General features: G+C 39.7%; 2 pseudogenes; one reads left to right on the forward strand and one right to left on the reverse strand.

The window, feature by feature from the left end:
• Nucleotides 1-9842: 9842 nt before the first annotated feature.
• LOC134214894 (putative nuclease HARBI1) lies at nt 9843-12195 on the reverse strand (annotated as a pseudogene).
• Nucleotides 12196-12703: 508 nt separating this feature from the next.
• On the forward strand, nt 12704-17332 carry LOC134214895 (putative nuclease HARBI1; annotated as a pseudogene).
• The last annotated feature ends 1347 nt before the right edge of the window (nt 17333-18679 follow it).

Genomic DNA, 18679 nt, shown 5'->3' on the forward strand with positions numbered 1-18679 from the left:
GGATGTAATGCCAATAAGAAGAAGAAGAAGAAGAATGGTCTCGGAGAAATGAGCGAAAACGGAGAGCTGTTTGCAGAATTTTGTGGTAATAACGACATGGTGATCGGGAGATCTTTCTTCCCTCATCGACCGATTCACAAGGTCACGTGGGTCTCCCGTGACGGATTTACAGAAAATCAAATCGACCACATCTGCATCAGCCGAAAATGGAAACGGAGCCTTCTTGATGTACGGAATAAACGTAGTGCCGATATTGCGTCTGATCATCACCTCCTCATCGGCGAAATACGCCTGCGCATTGCGCGGATTCGTCGGCAGGAGGAAAGAGTTGGACGACGATTCAACACACGCCGACTGGAAGATGCCACGGTGAAACGGTCCATCGTTGAAGAACTGGAGACGCGTGCTGCAGATATTCCGGAAGGTGGCAGCGTGGAAGACTAATGGACCGCCATCAAGAATGCCTTCATCGCCACCAGCGAGAACAATCTGGGCGAACTACGCACCCAGAGAAAACAATGGATCACCGATGAGACCTGGAGCAAGATAGAGGAGCGAAGAGAAGCCAAAGCCGCGATAGAGCGATCGAAAACCAGAGTAGCAAAAGTCTTAGCCCGTCAACGATACGCGGCTCTTGAGAAGGAAGTAAAACGCTCATGTCGACGGGACAAGCGAGCGTGGGCAGACTCTCTGGCCGATAAAGGAGAGAGAGCCGCCGCAACTGGGGACAGTCGCATCCTCTACGATATCTCACGACGCTTGAGCGGGGCGAAGATGAATGCAACGATGCCTGTGAAAGACGCGAATGATCAGTTATTGACCGACCCAACTGACCAGCTGAAACGCTGGTTCGAGTACTTTGAACAACTTTTTCAAGTGCCAGCCAGGCCATCACCACCTCGGCATGATCTGCCTAAGATCCGACGTATGACACGTGTCAATACCGAAGCTCCATCACTGCTAGAGATTCAAACAGCATTGGATGGCTAGGGGCTAGCCATCCAAAGCATGAAATCGAATGAAGCCCCAGGGGTTGACCGCATATCAGCCGAGATGCTCAAAGCTGACCCCATGACATCAGCTCAACTACTGCATCGTTTATTTCGTAATATCTGGGGCATCGCAACTTTCCGGGTCGACTGGATGCAAGGTATCTTAGTGAAGGTGCCCAAAAAGGGTGACCTGACTGTATGCGATAACTGGCGAGGCATTATGTTGCTGTGTACCGTTCTCAAAGTTCTGTGCAAAATTATCCTAGCACGGATTCAGAAGAAGATCGATGCGACTCTCCGGCGGCAGCAAGCCGGATTCCGTGCCGGAAGATCCTGTGTGGACCATATTGTCACGCTCCGCATCATTCTGGAGCAGGTCAACGAATTCCAAGAGTACCTTTACTTGGTATTCATTGACTACGAAAAAGCTTTCGACCGTCTCAATCACGAGAATATGTGGGGCGCCCTGAGACCCAAGGAGGTTCCTGAGAAAATCATCGGCCTCATCGAGGCACAGTACGAGGCCTTTTCGTGTAGAGTGCTGCACAATGGTCCGGGTCGTAGCTGGTGTGAGGCAAGGATGTATTCTATCACCGCTATTGTTCCTCATCGTAATCGATGGGATTCTGGTAGCTGCGATTGACCGTGAATCAAACCGCGGATTGCTATGGCGGCCTATAACCATGAAGCACCTCAACGGCTTCGAAATGGCTGATGAGGTTGCACTCCTCGCGCAACGGCGCTCTGATATGCAGAGTAAGCTCAACGACCTTGCCGAGCGCTCCTCCTTCACGTAAACAAAACCAAATCGTTGGATGTAAACACGGTGACTCCTTCCAGTTTCACAGTAGCCGGGCAACCAGTGGAGAATGTTGAAAGCTTCCAATATCTTGGTAGCCAAATGGCGTCAGACGGCGGTACCAAGATCGACATAGGCGCACGGATCAAGAAAGCAAGGGCTGCCTTTGCGAGTTTAAGAAATATCTGGAAAACAGGCAGATAAGTGAACGCACCAAAATACGAATTTTCAACTTTAACGTGAAATATGTGCTGTTATACGCTGGCGAAACATGGTGTATATCAGTGGAGAACACTCAACGGCTGCAGGTGTTTATTAACAGATGCCTGCTGTATATAACTCGGGCCTGGTGGCCTCACAACTGAATCGCAAACGACGAGCCCCATCGTCGTTGTCACCAGAGGCCGATAGCAATAGAAATTCGGGATCGGAAGTGGGGCTGGGTCGACCACACTCTACGTAGGGGTGGAAACGAAAAACAAAAACAAGCATTAGACTGGAACCCAGCGGGACATCGCAGCAGAGGCAGACCCAGAGGCTCATGGCGGCGAAGCCTCAATAAAGAAATAAAAGTCGACCGAAATCTAACCTGGCAACAAGTTAAAGCGATAGCTGGACAACGCTCAGGATGGAGATCTTTCAAGTCGGCCCTTTGCACCACCGGAGGTGTACAGGATCCATAAGTAAGTAGGTAAGATCCACATCTAGAATTGGTCGACATATTAGTTTTAGTTTTTGGAGAAAACATAAAACATGATTAAAGTAAACGTCACATAAAAGACAAGCAGTACAAAAATTAATTATAAACATACCTTCCGAAAACCCAGAACATCTCCGGTGGCCAAGGGCCAATCTGAGCTTCTGCATTGGGATAGTATACTAGAACAGTTTCCGCGTCCGATGGTACCGGTTTTAACAAAATCAGGTTTTTCTACTCAAAGGTATGCTGATTGGAATTTTAACCAAATTTTAACTATCTCAACCTTTTTGTCTAACCCCTGAATGCTCCTGGGCTTTGCGGACGACATCGACCTCATTGGAATCGATCGCAGAGCAGTAGTGGAGGCTTTTGTCCCACTGAAGAGAGAGACGGCGAGGATATGCTTAACCATTCACTCTGCCAAGACAAAGTACATGGCGGCAGGTAGATGTAGAGGAAGACCTAGTGGTGGTGCTGAGGTAGTGCTTGATGGGGATATGTTTGACTTTGAAGTTGTTGAAGAATTTTTTTACCTTGGAACGCTTGTGATATGTGACAATGACGTTTCCCTTGAAGTGAAAAGAAGTATTGCTGCTGCGAATAGTGCCTTTTACGGATTACATCACCAGTTTAGGTCCCGCAACATGCAGACGGAAACGAAATTTGCTCTATACAAAACTCTGATTCTACCAGTGGCCCTTTATGGACATGAAGGATGAACGTTAAAAGATGCGGACCGGAGAGCTTTCGGGAGTTTCGAACAAAAAGGGCTGCGTACAATACTCGGAGGGGAACTAGAAAACGATGGGTGACGCAGACGTATGAATCAAGTATACAAAGAAGAAAATATTGTGAATCGTATAAAATACGGCAGACTTCAGTGGCCTGGTCACTTAGTGCGAATGTCAGAAGAAAGAATAGCGAAAACAATATTCAACAGAGAACCAGACAGGGGCCGGCGACTTCGTGGAAGGCCACGAACACGCTGGCTGCTTGCGGTGGAATCGGACCTGGGACCTTAAACGTTCGGGGAAACTGGAGGAACATCGCCCAAGACCGATGATTATGCTGCCGTAATCTGAAAAAGTGACGTATGTGCCATTTTCCAAAAATGGTGTTAACGAGTAGTACGCATCGAACTCTTTTTCAGAAAAATGGAAAACGTGTATGTTGTAATTTGTTAGATTACGGCAGTATGGAGCAGGGTTGTTAACGTTAATCAACGATTAACGCCGTTCACGTTAACTTTCATTCCAGTTAACGTCAACGTGGTTGCGTTGGATTACTTTGATTGTAACGTTAACGTTAGCGGAACGCGTTGAATCAACGTTAACGAACATCGATAAACTGTCCGTTATTTTTTTTTCTCCATGCAGACTAATCAACAATTATTACGTTCCTAAGACATTGCGGTTTCCATGTTTCCAACCTTTTTATGGTCAACATTTTATTTTTCAATCATAGTTCACTGTTACAAAAATCCAATACATATTTTCATTCAAGCCATATCAAGTTTTGACAAAGTACGAAAAAATATACCGAATCTTGGAACTAACAAGGCAAGGAGATCGTTCAAAAACATAGATGTTGGCTGCAGCGTGTTTGCAGATATCACAGATATCATAAAATCGAAACTATTCTCAATTTCTGCTCTCAGAGTAAAGTCGTTCCCGTTTTTATTATTCATCGGAAAAACTAAATGTTAATATTGGTATATTGAAACCAACGCCTGAAGAAAAAAAACTAGATTTCAGTTTTACGAAATAAAATTCTACGAAAAAGGTACACCAGTTTGTTTCATCCATGGAAAGTTCTGCCCAGTCTATTCACATGGTCTTCCACGGGGTTTATGTAATGGATACAACACGAATGTAATGTTTTTCACAAATGCAAGTATTCGCAAATCATTTATAATCTATTTTTATTTGTTTTATTTCGAGTGATAAGTTCTCCATATTATTTTTCTTTTGTGTTAATTCTGCCGTTATTCCGTTAATGATAATAAATATCTGAGTACACTGGGGTGGCCTTTTACGCGGATGAATTTTATCATTTTCTTATTCTGCTTCATTTTATAGAACTTTTCTAATATCATCTGAGTTTTAGAGGATTTTTTCGTGAAGTTTGCTTAATGCTCAACACAAATCTAAACTCCATAAACAAGCAAAAGCAAACCGTGTAATAAGCGACCCCGGTATAATCAAGATGAATACACGTCTAGGTGTTCCAATCTGCCAAATTCACGATTCAGCCATCTTGGATTTTAGTATGGGAGAGCCAGCCGGTTTGTTTTCGTTTTGCACTGAAAATTAATTTTTCACCCCCGCCTTCCTCTCTTCCACAAACTTGGCAAATTGGAGCACCTAGTACTGTATTCATCTTGGGTATAATCATGGCTTTGGGCACAATTCATCTTTTCTATGTCAAAGTATTTTATGGCCAATTTGGTTATCTTATGGCCAACACTCTTTAATGCCTTAATAGAACAGAATTTGTCAAACCCGTAGTTTTGCTTAGAAAATTGTGTATCGACGCTGTAGCCAACCAGGGACCAGCTCCATACAGCGCTTCAGAGAGTTACATCGATCAAAGACCTTAGAATTGTTCTCGACAGTAAGCTTCGATATACTGAGGGTCTGTCTCATTTGGAGAATTAAACTGAAATTAAACTTAAGGACATTTCAATAATTATCGAATAACGCTGCTCGCAGAGCAAGATTACTGACCGCTCTTAGCTCAAAATGAGCCCTGAAACATGAGCATACTCGAGTATGGAATACAAATCTGGGCTCTGGATCATTCCGTTCGCATTGACCGCATCGAGAGAATACAGAAACGCTTCATCAACTACGCGTTGCGTCGCCTACCATGGAACGATCCAGCCAAGCTTCCTCCTTACCAAAATCGTTGTGCTTTGATTGACTTGCAACGATTGGTAGACCGTCGAGTGATGCTTCAAAGGATGTTTATTTTCTACGTGCAATATTGACTGTCGTTACATCCTGGAGAATGTTTGATTTCCTGCACCGTCTCGTCAACTCAGAAATCGCCACACCACACTACCAACAGCAGCGATGGTACGTACCTACATCCGTATCGCCTTATCCGTATCAATCAACGCAGAAAACGAAATGATATCGCATCGTTATCTATGCATACTACAGTGGGAGAAATACGATTAGATTGTTATTGACTAGCAGTTATTTACAAAATACAGAAAACGTGCATTTCGTGATTTTTTTTAAATATTATCTAAAATTATACTATTTTGTTAAATCTATATCCTTAAAAATGAAAGTAATCACTATGCTAGGTCGAGAAGTGAGTATTGTTTCTATAAAGCACATTCTCTAAAAGTTAGTCTGAATAATAAATCATGGTTTATGTGGTGGACAGCTTATATCTGTAATAAAATAAATTATTAGTACGCTCTAGGTAACAGCTCTGAATTTTAAACCTAAATGAAGTTTTCTGGGAATTTAGTAGAAAATAAGCTCCAAAATATATACATAAAAAGGTAAAATTATATTGTAATAATGTGAACTTAAACTTAACCTATATTGTATACCTTATAGCTACCCACAACCAGTGTTGGTAGAATCATACTGTAGGCACGGTGCGCCGGTAGACCGTTATTTTAAAATAAAAATGTCCATCAAAACCAAGTACAGGGCTCGATTCCTGTGGTAATTCTGCACCTTTGGACCAATTTTTAAAAAAATCCCTAGGAGGAATCTCGAGAAATTTTGATTTGAAGTTTTTAATTAAGAAATTTCAATAGAATCTATATTATAATTCAATAATATCCCCAAAATACCTTCAAAAGCCGTCCAAAAAGTGGTCCAAATTGTTTACAATCAGTTTGCATTTGTTGTTATTGCAATTATAAATTTTTACAACTGATTAAGCTCACCAAACTGACTTAGGTATGTTTTTTGTATGGCTTGAAGCCGTCTATCTTCGAGAATGCTACCTCTCGTTCAGAACCATTCATAAATTCACGAGCAGGCTGCAGATTCTTTGTTGAATGCCATTCAGATTAAAGTTTGTATTTTTTGCATTCACAAATGTATTCCAGCATCAAAAGTAAAGATTGGAGCACGGAAGAAATTGATGAAAAAACCAACAGCTTAAAGATTTGTTTAAAGTAGTGTAGTTGTTTAGCATTATATAAGATATAACCTAACGCCAGATGCGGTAACAATTCAATTGACGGAGTTTTATCATATTCTGATATTTCCCAAAAGGATCATCGGACTTGTAATGACTCCAAAGATGGCGGTAAGGAAAAGCTACGATTTTCAAAAGTGAGCTCGGCATATAGAATGAGATCTCGAGAACCAAGGAAAAGAATTTTACAAGCTTTGTGCATATTCTTTTGGGTTTTCGGTTACGACGAAGATAAAATATTCAATTTTTGAACTTTTAAAAACACTTTAATAAAGAAACAAAATGAACCTTTGCTTATCTCCGCCTCTACACATCTAGTTCGGAATTGTTAATACGATTTTAAAGTTGCTCGAGAAGCGCAATGTTGAGTAAATTTATGGGTGAACCCAGTACAGATTAGGTATCAACAAATTGCATAGAGTTCACTAGAATCCCGATATTTCGGATTACGTCACAATAAGTTACTCTGCTAAAACATTAACAATTTTCTAATTAATATTTCAATCAGCAGGTTCTGAATGATTTCAAAAAAATGTACGCAAGATACAGCTCTTCGAGCATGGTTTTGAGGAAACACTTGATGGCTTTGCCAGCAGCTGGAAAAAGCCGCAGCTTCCATTCACGTCAAAGTACCATATCTTGAATTATCATTTTTCAGTGCTCTGTAGAGGTACCGGAATAGGTTTTGGCTTACATATCAAACATGCTTTTTTTCTAGTCCGTTGAATAGAACTTTGACGAGATTTGGCAGTAAAGATCGGTTAATAAGTGCTGTGATCGAGTATAACAGCTTCTAACTACTATTACTCTGGTCTTACTTCTCTCCATTATGGAAATAAACACTAAATTAAAATTAATTTTTACCTTTCATTTTATTAAACATTGAAAGCAACACTTATACTAAACTCGAGCAAGTTAGCCATACAAAACATACTTAAGTCAGTTTGATAAGATAAGTCAGTTGTAAATATTTATGGTTCTAATAATGGCGACGCGTGCTTAGGGCCATCTTTGGCGAAATAAGAGGTCGCCCAGCTCTACGGCGAACCTAGAAGGTAGCTAAAGCTGGAAGGGTACGATGGGCAGGGCATATTTCAAGAATGCCGGACAGCAACCCTGCAAAGCTGATGGCTACTTCCGACCGGCAGGTAAAAGAAAGATTGAAGGACATCTATCTAGGTGGATTAATCAGGGTTTTTGGGATATTTTGGATTCTTATATGGATTCTTTTGAAATTTCTTAACTAAAAACTTCAAATCAAGATTTCTCGAGATTCCTCCTAGGGATGTTTTTAAAAATTGGTCCAGAGGTGCAGAATCACCACAGGAATCGAGCCCTGTACTTGGTTTTGATGGACATTTTTATTTTATAATAACGGTCTACCGGGGCACCGTGGTAGGGAGAGCATTGCGCTTGAGTTTCTTGGAAAGAATCGCATCGTTTCGCTCACTCGCCGAAAAATGATTTCGTTCTAAAAAGCGTCAAAACGCAATCGAGGCGTGTTTTGTTCATATATGGATTTATTAGCCAATGTTTTAAGCAAAAAAAGTTAATTCAATGCATTCAACAAAGAAGAACACGTAAAATCATGCAATGATGCAAATCGCGATTCGAATCATGAGCCATTCTCTGGGCCATGATTCTGATGCAATTTGGCTCACGCATGATTTGAATCGCCAATGAGATTTGAGAATTTAAGATTTTTAGGTCTATTCCACGATTAGAGTGACGTGAGGTGAGTAGACTCACTTTGTCTGAGCGATTCCGTGAGTCGAATGCAGTGAGAAGAGTCGTGGTGAATGAACTAGAATGAACTCTCACTGTATTCTGACAGTCGATTTTCAACGACGGATGTCGCTGTGGGGTGACTTTCAAGTAACGACTACAGTCGTGATGTTTTCATCTGTCGAGTAGCAATGGAGGTGAAAAAGTAAGATTTATTTGTTTCTATCTATATATAACCCGGTCTAAATGAAACAAAAATTTCCGGATACAAATCACAAACAGGAAGCAATTCCAGTTGCTGGTGACGAGAATGGAGGAAAATCCACATGTTGCCAAAGGATTGAAGTTCTGCGAAGGGATGCAAATCTCTAAGCAGAACTTTTCCGAAATTTGGGGTGGCTTAACAAAAGGGCTGAAATGGAACAATTGTTGAAGGCAAATGATGAATATACAAAGCATCTGCTTTGTTCTTTGGGTTTTTAAGAGTGCCTTCTTAGGCTTACTTTTGGATGTCAATAATGTTTCAAATTCTTTTTACGTCACGTGCCGTAAAAAGGAGGCTGTAAAACGAAGTGACGTATAAAAAACTGCAATAAAAAGAGGGTTGAGTGTATCATCAATCGTAACCATTCCGTTTTTTCAGATTACTTTTTTCTACTCTGATCTCATAAAAGTAAGTGAGATACAAGATATCCATAGCATCTTACAGGGAATCGATTATGTGTTTACCGCTGCTTAGCGGAGAACTTAACGATCGGCCGAGAGTGCTACAGCGGCCTTCTGGTAATATTCAACTGGATCAACTCAAACTAGAAAACGTGGGCTACATGACCTGGTTTTTCAACTGTATCCATGCCGCAAGGGGCAAGGCCCTGGCTCTGTGCGGCGTGTTCTAGAAGACATGCTTTGCCTATGCTGGCATTATCATCATCTTCACGCCTGATATCCCTCACAGATAAGTGTGGCACTGATGTAGAAAGTATCGTGATCATTAACCAGAAAAAAACTCGAGAAAAAACCTTTTCGCAGAGTACCGCAGAACTTCCAGGCTGGCCACTGCCCAGTGCAAACCCCTAAAAACCCTGTAAAAGTGTTTATATCAATTTCAATTAGGAAAAATAAAATAATGCAAATCAGAGTGAAATTTGAGATGTTTTTTTATAATTTAATTAATTAAAGAAAACTAATTTATCATATTCATTTGGCATGTACAACGAAATACATCGCACTGCCTTACATCAAATTATTTTACATCGCTACATGTTTTAAATAGTGCTGTAACAATAAAATAATGTATACTTTAATGATATTTTTTATCCGGGTTTCCAAAGGAAAGTAAACCGGAAAATTTCTCCATTTCATGAATAATTTCTTCAAATTTCCTCGACAAGTTCTCAAAATATCCTGAAATTTTCACCGTATTTTCCTTTGGGGTGGTCAACGCGGTCTATCGTCCTTCACAGACTCGTTAAAAATTTTCGTGAAATTCATAAAAAACAGTCGCATCGGGGTACTCCGTGTGTTGCCATGAGTTGAGTCTATCGCCCTTTAAAGACGCATCATAAGTTTATTGTCTAGAAATTAAAAAGAAAGAGCCTCAGCTGTTCAATGTAACAATCACTTCATTAGTAATTTATGTATACATATAATTATACGATTTTTTCACATAATAGCTTGCATTATTTCATCCCTGATAACAGCAGCAGTAAAATTTTCTTCTTCATTGTTAACATCTTCAGGAAAATCATTTTCCAATTGAACTACATTTTCTTCGGGTATGGGTACATTAAATCTAACGCGTAAGTTGTGTAAAGCACAACATACATTAATAATTCTACTAGCTTTTTCGGGCTTATAATGAAGCTGCCTCGCACCAAGAATACATCGAAATACATTCTTAATAATTCCAAACGATCTCTCAACAATCCATCTTGTTTTTGAATGCATTTGGTTGAATTTAATCTTCGATTCATTGTGCTGCATGTTTCCCGATATTCTATAAGGCGTGATCAAATATGGTTTCAAAGGGTAGCCGGCATCACCTGTCGAATAGAAAATAAATTGGTTTATTCTTATATAAATTAAATAATCATTTTTCAAGAATTTAAAAACAAATTTCTTAAACTTCAATTCAGTTAAAATTATTCCATATGAGCATAATGTGACTGTAGCTCTTTTTCTTCTTTACCTCCTTCAATGGTACTACATCCCAACTATAACTTTGCTAGTTTTTCAATGTGTTCTATAAGCATTTTCTTAGTTATTTATCGAAAGCCTTTCTATGCCCTATTGCAAGAGTTTGTATCTTGTTTGTGTACAATGCACACTATGCTCAGGAAATATAGAATCCACTCGCCATCTCCCGATTAGCAATCCTACGCTCTTGTTGGCAACGCTAACCGAAAACCCATTAGTACTCACCTAAGATCCATGAATTCCGATCGCCATTAATGGAATGTGTTTCCAGCATTTGATTTAGAGCGCTTGTGTTCCAAATAAATGAGTCATGTGAAGACCCAGGATGGTTTGCATCGACGTATCGAATGATCATCTTATGGTCACAAACCTAAGGTTCAGTTAAAATTATTTTCTGCGTACAAAATCGATAAACTAAGCATACATACCATCATAACGTTCAGACTGTGATAACCTTTACGATTGGAATATAGATGCTGCACATCATGTTTCGGCTTGATTATTTTTATGTGACTTCCATCAACACAATTAATGACACCAGGAAATCCAGACTTCTCGAAAAAAACCCATTTTAATTGCATTTTTTTCATCGTCATTCGTAGGAAACTTAATCGCTGTTTTGCAAATTTGTTCCTCAAAAACATCGATAATTTTAGACAACATTTTTGACATTGTTGGCTGAGCAACTCCAACGAAGAGGTCATTCCCAGCTCCTTTTTGATAGCTGCCTTCAGCGAAAAATCTGAGGGCAGCCGCTAGTTTAATAATAGGTAAAACTGTGGACGATCCTACTCCCAAATTTCCATCGAGAATATCAAAAAGGTGTCTGAATAAATCTTTGGAAACTCGGAAATACTCCACGAACCTGAATATTGGGTGGTAAGAATCGATTGTTAGCTTTATCGATTATGAGGCATATGTGGGTGAAAATGGGTCACTGCTCGACGGTTGCAATGCACTTAAGAAGAAAACTGTTCAATTTTTGTTTCAAAATCTATAAACTAACTATGAGAGCGTTGACCCATTTCTATAATCACAGAGAATTTACTGAAACTTACGTATTAGATGGCAAATCTAGAGGATTTGATGCATCTCGAAGCTTTCGACGCTCAACTCTAACTGTGCATAAATCTTCGTTAGTCATATTATCACCCTCGGAATCGCTATCAAACCAGAAGTCAAAACAGCTCATGGTTAAGTTGTTAATCGTGAAGTTTTCTACGCACCTAGAACAGTATTTGATTTCGAATTGAATGAACAATTAAATACCAAAAGTACAAATAACTTACCTACATCAGGAATTTCTGTTTTATCAAAAAATAATAGAAACTTCGAACACGAAACTATCATACAATTTGTTCCACGTAAAAGTAAACATCAGTTGACATATTGTAATTATGGCGAATGATTTTTTATAATAATTTTTTTTCTACAAAATTAGCGAATAACTTCAATCTTACTGCAGAAATATATTTCAATCCGATAAAATAAACACGATCTCAACGATTTCGATTATCTTTTGTAAAATATATGTTTTATTCCTTGGAGTATACAGTTCTTTCCTCAAAACTTTATGCGCCAAAATCGAAAAATGGCGTGGTTCATCGATTCGACAGTTTGACTAATGAACGCAATTTGACGTAAGTGTTAATTCTTTTCTCGCGATGGAATGAACCACTCACGTCACTCGAGTCGAGTGTCGGAATCGCCAAAAAAAGAACAAGTGAGAGTGAAGTGACTCTTCTCACCTCACTTCACTCTAATCGTGGAATAAGCCCATTTACCAACACTGCCCACAACCGATAATAGAGTAATAGAAGAACGTAAATTTGCAGCAGAAAAGAAACACTAATTAAACGAAAGTAAAATACATATGAATATAATTCGGAGAAGATAAATTGAAACCTTAGATTGTAAACCCTCAAAATTACTTTGTAGAACTCATACATAGGGTAACGGGATGTAATGTTAGGCCTGGATGCAACGTTGGCTCATCAATAATTCAACATTTGTGTTTATTCTATGTGCCGTGGGAGTCGAAACGACAATTTCCGTGTCGTTGTCCCGTGACAGTTTTAGCTCTATTCCGAAAGTCGACTCGCGTGAGGTGAGAGATTCATTTCATATCGAGTGAGAGAATGAATTTCCAGTGTAAGCGGTGTTCATTCACATAAATGTCAAACTCCAAGAAGTTTATCGGAATTCTATGATTATGGCTTATTTTTTAAACAACAAAATGCATTTTTATTTTAACTCTTTTTAATATCAAATTTAGGTTGGGAAAAACTAATGAAGGATATTTACAAATGTATATGTTTTATTTCACATCGTTTGAAAAATGTTCTACTGATATATTACTGATTTTATTCTATCATTTTGATGGTATGACCTAATTAAAGTATAAGTCATGTTAATAAAATATGTCTGAGAATTTGTTTAGATTTTCTAAATGTAACAATTTTTATTAGTTACTGGTGATTAGCAAATACAGTAGGAAATTTTCCATTTTAGTAATTGTTTAAATTCAGGCATAAAATGAGCTGTGTAGAATATTGGTTCAGTGATGACGAGAGTGATTCCGGAGAAGACGATTCCGGACCTTACCGTCTCGAACGACGAAGATTGAGAGATATGAGTAATCCTCTGGATCTCCCACACGATTCGTAAGTTTCTGATAAGGTGCTGTCGATTAACTTCATAACTTAACTTCATTGTTCTCAATCTCAGGTTTATGGAATATTTTAGAGTATCGAAAGAACTCTTCAGATATTTGCTGGACTTTGTAGAAGATAAATTAGGAGGCGTTAAATCTACGTCTGTTCCAGCGACACTGAAATTATCTGCTGCACTGCGATTCTTCGCCGAAGGAAGTTACCAGAAAGGTGTTGGTAACGATATGTTTGCCGGAATGGCCCAGCCGACGCTGTCAAAAATCTTGGCGTCTGTTATTGATGTTTTTAAGCAGAACTCTGTCCCACAGTCATACAGTTTCCAGTGTCAGACGAGGAAAAAAGTGAAATCAAGCGTGGATTCTACGAGGAGAACCGGATTTCCAGGTGTGATAGGATGCGTTGATGGCACACACGTAAAATTTTTCAAACCGTTGAAAGATATCCAGCATCTTTATTATAACAGAAAAGGGTTCCACAGCTTAAACGTAATGATAGTAAGTTTCTTTAACCTATACTGTTCTACCATTTTTAGCATTTTTCTGCATATTTTAGGTCTGTGATCATCAACAAATCATTCGATACGTGAATGCCAACAGCCCTGGTGCAAATCATGATTCGTTCATATGGAACAATGATCCGTTAGATGGAGTGTTAAACCAAAAATACCTTAATGGCGAGCGAAATACATGGCTTGTAGGTGAGATATTTGTTTTCTCATAAAATATACACATAATTAGCCAATTTCGATAAACCAATTCCCTATCCTTAATATTCTTCTCCCAATTGTTAATTGTATTCTGAAACGTGTTTTTATTATCTTTTTGATATAGGCGACGCAGGATATCCTCTGAAGCCATACTTAATAACACCATTCCGAACTACCGTTAATGCACCGAATTCTTCAAGACAAACCAAATTTAATGATATCCATTCAAAAACAAGGATGATAGTTGAGAGAACATTTGGTGTTATGAAGAATGTTTTCAGATGTATTTTAGCAGCTCGACAATTGCACTACAAACCAGAAAAGGCAGCGAGAATTGTGAATGTTTGTTGCGCATTGCATAATTTGAGAAAACGTTTTAATGTGCCGGAAAATCACATACAATGGGAACCTGAAGATGATCTACTAGTTGAAGCTGACTATGGCGAAGAAAATGATATGGCAGCGAGCGAAATACGACAAGAAATTCTGTATAATATCACATGACAACTTTCGCAAATATGGTAATTAGTATAACTAGTATAACTAGGTGTAGTATTCAGAGTAAGCGGCTAATGATTTTAGTTTGTATAAGTGATTTTAGACTATGATTTGATTCTGCTATTGTGGATAGTACATTAAACATAAGTAATCAAATATACCAATCGTGAAATCACATATTTCGCGTGCCCCAATTTACCGTACAATGTGGCATTTAAGCGTGTGCCAATGAATCGGTAGCTTGTGAGGGATGAGAAAGGTTGCGCGGCGGGGTATGGCAATGCTAGCGCATTGTTGCCACCACAGTGTGAGATGGTGTTGGTAGCGCCATCGGATTGAGTAGCAACGACGAAGATTGCACCGGCAGTTTGTTGTCGAATTTAAAACGAACAGTCGCACCGCTCTTCAACGGCGGATTCCATACAGCCGTTTTCGGCTGGAATACGACATGTCGCAGTCGGTAGAAATAGTGTTTGGTTTTATATTTGTAACTAGCGCATGAAAATGGTGCTTGCCACATCCATTAATGTGCTAGTTACTAAATGGTAAGTATACTTTCATTTTATGTTGTGAATTTCGGAGCGAGCAGGTCTCCGAAATCATAGAAAAATAATTACCGAAGCGAGCAGGTCTTCGAGTGTTTAATAAAACATGATCCCGGAGCGAGCAGGTCTCCTGAGGATAGAATGAAAGATACCGAAGCGAGTAGGTCTCCGAGGCATTTATTTTTTTGTTTATTCCGGAGCGAGCAGGTCTCCGATGCATTTTTTTTGTTTATCCGGAGCGAGCAGGTTTCCGAGGCATTTTTTTGTTTATTCCGGAGCGAGCAGGTCTCCGAAGCATTTTTTTTGTTTATTCCGGAACGAGCAGGTTTCCGAGGCATTTTTCTTTGTTTATTCCGGAACGAGCAGGTTTCCGAGGCATTTTTTTGTTTATTCCGGAGCGAGCAGGTCTCCGAGGCATTTTATTTTGTGAATGCGATTAGAACTCCGAGGCATGTTGACGTCGAACTACGTCTGTGACCACTTTGCAAATGCCAAGCAGGATTCCAAGACATTTTGTGTTCATTCCGTAGAAGAAGGACTACGGCTGTGTATTCTATAGAGGAGTACACTTTGCGAATGTGAAGGACTCCGAGGCATTTTTTTGTTGATTTCGGAGCAAGTGGAAATCCGAGGTATGTTGATGTAAGATTACGGCTGTGTATTATATAGAGTACATTTCGCGAATGCGGCATTTTCGTGTTTATTCCGGAGCGAGTAGAACTCCGATGCATGTTGGAGTAGGGCTTCGTCTGTGTATTCAAAAGAATAGTACACTTTGAAAATGCAAAGCAGGACTACAAGGCTTTTGTGTTCATTCCGGAGCGAGTAGAACTCCGAGGCATGTTGACGTAGGATTTCGTCTGTGTACTTTGTAGAGTACATTTTGTGAATGCGAAGCAGACCTTCGAGGAATTTTCGCGTTTATTCCGGAGCGAGTAAAACTTCGATGCGTGTTGAAGTAGGGCTACGTCTGTGTATTCAATAAAAAAGTTTACTTTAAAAAAAGGCAAAGCAGGACTCCAAGGCATTTTGTGTTCATTCCGGAGCGAGTAAAAATCCGAGACATTTTGACGTATGACTGCATCTGGGTATTCTATAGAGGAGTACACTTTGCGAATGCATTGCAAGATCCCGAGACATTTTTTGTTTCTTTTTCGGAGCGAGTAGAACTTCGAGACATGTTGACGCTGGACTACGTCTGTGTATTATGTGGAGTACACTTTGTGAATGCGAGCAGACCTTCAAGGCATTTTCGTGTTTATTTTAAAGCAAGTAGAATGCCTAAGCATATTGACGCAGGACTACGTCTGTGTATTCTATACAAGAGTACACTTTGTGAATGTGAAGTACTCCGAGGCATTTTTGTTTATTCCGGAGCGAGCAGAACTCAGAGGCATGTTGACGTAGGACTACGTCTGGGTATTCTATAGAGGACCACACTCTGCGGATACAGAGCACGACTCCGAGAAAATTGAGGCATTTTGAGGTAGGACATCGTTTGTGTATTTTATAGAAGAGTATACTTTGCGAATGCAGAGCAGGACTCCGATGCAACTCCAAGACATGTTCGTCTGGGTATTCTATAGAAGACCACACGAATGCAGAGCAGGACTCCGAGACAATTTTGTTCGTTCCGGAACGAGTAGAACTCCGAGACATGTTGACGTAGGATTACGTCTGTGGCTTCTATTAAGGAACACATTTTGCATATGGACTCCTAGGAGTGTTTTTATTTATTCCAGAGTGAGTAGAACTCCAAAGAATCATATTCTCATATAGTTGAAAGAGTAGGGAAGGAGAAAGATGTAGTATTCAGAGTGAGCGGCTAATGATTTTAGTTTGTATAAGTGATTTTAGACTATGATTTGATTCTGCTATTGTGGATAGTACATTAAACATAAGTAATCAAATATACCAATCGTGAAATCACATATTTCGCGTGCCCCAATTTACCGTACAATGTGGCATTTAAGCGTGTGCCAATGAATCGGTAGCTTGTGAGGGGATGAGAGAGGTTACGCGGCGGGGTATGGCAATGTTAGCGCATTGCTGCCACCGCAGTGTGAGATGGTGTTGGTAGCGCCATCGGGTTGAGTAGCAACGACGAAGATTGCACCGGCAGTTTGTTGTCGAATTTAAAAACGAACAGTCGCACCGCTCTTCAACGGCGGATTCCATACAGCCGTTTTCGGCTGGAATACGACACTAGGCATGTTATTTACTTTCGTTTACTTTAAAGTTCATAAAAATTTGAATTTGATAATATGAAATCAACTTGTTGGAGTTCTATTAAAACATGGAAAAGGAATAAAATAAGTTCGAAAACCGATTTATATATGTGAGTTCTAATTACTTCGGATCCCTGGAAATTTCAATCAATCAATTGAAAATATCACTCAATCATATCTACTAGTTGGTGCGGACACTTTTTTCTAGACCTCTACATTCCAACTGGAACTTGTCCTGCTTTCAACTTGAGTCACTAACTGGTGTGGATTCATTTGAACTTATTTGATTTTGCATGCGTAAACGAGAATGCGCATCAACTTTCGTTCGAACAAGCGTTTGTACGTAATCAAGAATACGGGTGTATAGCACATATTAATCTGATTTGTGTACAATAGAAGACATGTGAAGAGCATCAGGGAACTTTGGTCTCTTCCGGAGAAGTGGTCACTTTATGAATGGTTCTGAATCCCAACTTTTAGGATTTTTTTTCCAGTCGTATAACTTAACTTGTAATCAATAGTTTTGCCTTTCTCGTATACTAAGTACACGTAAAGGCTACATACTCGCTCCAAAAACTAACTTTTCATAGAAGGCCATGATACCCATAGTGTTATATACCAATCGACTCAGTTCGACAAATTGAGGTGATGTGTGTTTGAGTGCATGTTTGTATGTATGTGTGTGCGTGTTTGTGCGCAAAACGTCACAAAAACTTTCATTCATTTTTTGGCATCCTTAACCGATTTGTTTGCAACAAGTTGCATTTGTTATTCGTACCAACATCGTCTTTTTATATCCGTATCGCGGAGAAAATTTATTTGCGATGCCTCTGAACGAATATGGAAGCATGATGGCCAGTTTTGGGCACACTAGAACCGGTTCCGGGACTCTAGCTGGGGACACATATCAGAATACCTTCAAATATATCATGAGGCATGTCAATCATCAGCATTTTTTGCGAATGTTAAATTAAAGGAAACATCCAGGACACTTGGTAACGATTCCGGAGACCCTGTGGAAGACTTGAATCCAGTTTTGAAAAGAACATAGCATGCGACATATCAAACTTCATGATTCTTCATGACAAAAATGTTGGATAACATTTTTTGGTATTCATACTACTTCTGGCCACTTCCGGAAATCCGGAACTCGAAGGATTTGAAGTTCGTTTACAAGACTTATGTCCAACATCATCAAAGCTTTTAGTTATACACATATTTGAACTTTCAAAATCAGATCCAGAAAAAAAAATAAAGGCGTGACGGTGCGGCGGCGTGGGTCAGCGTAAGCATATTTAGAGCATTAAAAACTCTCCGAAGCTCCTTCAGGAATCCATCTAGACACTCCTCCAAAAGTTCCTTCAGGAATTTCTACTGAAAGTTCCTCCAGGAATTCCTCCGGAAGTTCCTCCATAAATTCCTCCGGAAGTTCGTCCAGGGATTCCTCC

The sequence above is a fragment of the Armigeres subalbatus genome, chromosome 2, assembly GCF_024139115.2.
Source record: "Armigeres subalbatus isolate Guangzhou_Male chromosome 2, GZ_Asu_2, whole genome shotgun sequence".
In the NCBI taxonomy this organism is placed as follows: domain Eukaryota; kingdom Metazoa; phylum Arthropoda; class Insecta; order Diptera; family Culicidae; genus Armigeres; species Armigeres subalbatus.